The sequence below is a fragment of the Penaeus chinensis genome, chromosome 4, assembly GCF_019202785.1.
Source record: "Penaeus chinensis breed Huanghai No. 1 chromosome 4, ASM1920278v2, whole genome shotgun sequence".
Classification (NCBI taxonomy): domain Eukaryota; kingdom Metazoa; phylum Arthropoda; class Malacostraca; order Decapoda; family Penaeidae; genus Penaeus; species Penaeus chinensis.
The window spans coordinates 42951619-42954118 of NC_061822.1; the positions used below are offsets into that span (position 1 = coordinate 42951619).

General features: G+C 28.8%; 1 long non-coding RNA gene across 1 annotated transcript in view; it reads left to right on the forward strand.

Moving 5' to 3' along the window:
• LOC125025084 overlaps positions 1-2500 on the forward strand; it is a 103530-nt gene that overhangs the window by 32840 nt on the left and 68190 nt on the right. The gene's annotated exons all lie outside the window — the stretch shown is intronic.

Below are 2500 nucleotides of genomic sequence, written 5' to 3' on the forward strand. Positions count from 1 at the left end.
TGAACGATCACGAAATGAAACATGAAAACTAAACTATACATATTTATATTTGCATGTGATTTCAGGTATCTTTTTTTCTAATTTTTTTTTTTCTATGTTGGGGAAAAAAAAAGTGGATCTTGTTAATACGTTTAAGATTCACCAATGCATAACCACCCACATACATCGATGCATATAGATACACTTTACCTTACCAAGTTCCTATCATGCTGTTAGCCTTTCATTAATGCAGTTCACAAAGTCAAGAGAGAATCTGACCGCCAGATATTGGCATATTAACCCGATCCTTATCCTCGTCTGCGTTGTTCAAATCTTTGTGTATATGATATATCTAATTTCATTATAATTGGGAAGCCTTGTTGAATCACATTATGCTCATTCTGTTACCCGTTGTTATCAGAATATACTGGTTGGTAACAAACGCTCTGCATCAAGTAAGAACTGAATTTATTTGATTTCGGAAGAGCTGGTTCGTTAAATTGTGATAAACTGATGCTGTGTGCTTTATGACATTTGATGTCTCGCTTATTTGTTTGTTTGAAGTATTAAGTGTTGCTGTGTTGCCAGACTTTTAGTATTATATATATATATATATATATATATATATATATATATATATATATATATATATATATTGAGAGTCATCATCAGCAGCAGCAACAGCAGTTGTATATATATATATATATATATATATATATATATATATATATATATATATATATATATATATATGTATACATATATACACACACACACACACACACACACACACACACACACACATACACACACACACACACACACACACACACACACACACACGCACATACATACGTACATAGACACGTACATACATATATATTTATATATATACATATATATATATATATATATATATATATATATATACATATTTATATACACATGTATGTATGTACTTACATATATATATATATATATATATATATATATATATACATATATGTATATGTATATATATAATATATATATATATATATATATATATATATATATATATATATATATATACATATATGTATATGTATATATATAATATATATATATATGTATATGTATATATGTATATATGTATGTTCATACACACACACACGCACACACAGCAGTGTGTGTGTGTGTGTGTATATATATATATATATATATATATATATATATATATATATATATATATATATATATATATATATATATAAAACTATATACACACACACACACACATTCATACATATATTATATACATACATGTGTTTGTGTGTCTGTCTGTGTGTGTGTGTGTATGTGTATGTGTGCGTTTGTGTGTGTATTGATAACAAATAGCATCATAGAGCAGGCAGATACAAAATTAATCAGATAGATATATGGAGACATAAATTATGTATCTGCAAGTTTCTGTTTGCGAGGTTGTATATACAGAAAATGTTGCATCAAAATAAACTATTCACAGTGTGTTAATGGTTTATTTATAATCTATAAATGTAGATGTATATTATAAACAAAAATCCTAATAAATGGAAACTACTTCTCAAACTGATATTCCCATGAAAGGACTTTTATAATTCACACCTTTATTCAATTAATATCAGCCTGCCCTTTGTTACAGTGATTCCCTGAGCTGTCCTTTTGGAATATTTAAGAGAATTGGTACCAGGTGCTTTCTGCCTATCCGCTAGCTGGAACAAGGCTTCCCTGATATTGGCGTTAAAGTCTTAAGGGAAAAACATATTTCATTTACACTGTATATAAAAACTCTCTTTGCCTGGCTTTGAGAAGATTTCACCACGACTTTCATGAAACTCTTTCTGATATTTTTTTCCTTTTCTTTTCGCAGCATATGTAAAGACAAAAATCGTAAAAAGACGGTCATTGAGATTCATAACTTGCAGTCTGTAATAGATTCCATTAACGATTCAATTACACGAAAGTAATGATAACTGACTGATACGTAATTGGGTGACCTAGATACGAATATATTTCTTATCACAGTATCGCCATTACTATGGTTATCATCATTATAACTATCATTTCCAACTTCATAATAATAGTTAAAATTATTATTTTGCTATAGACGTCGAACGAAATATAAAATACTAACAAATGCAAAAAAAGAAAAGAAAGAGAAAGTGTTCCATATTGATAAATATTAGCAAACTGTCCTGTGTCAACAATGGCGTTCTAGTGAAGATTTTTTATGCTCTTCGTTTTTGTATATTTTTGGCAAGAAGGAAGTAATGAACGCGTTGAAATAAAAAGTTCCTGAAAAAGCCTACAAAAAGTAAAAGTTGACAAGAGAGCTGAAATCTCAAACAAGAGAATTTGTTTCCGCACATTTTCCCTTGGAAGTTTGACCTGAAAAAAGAGGAAGACATTGGCTTTTCAGCTTCAAACGCCGTGATAAATCATCGTGGATATTTATCTTTCTAAAACCTGTGTTATTACAAAGGTAAAAAAAAGTAAGTGAAAC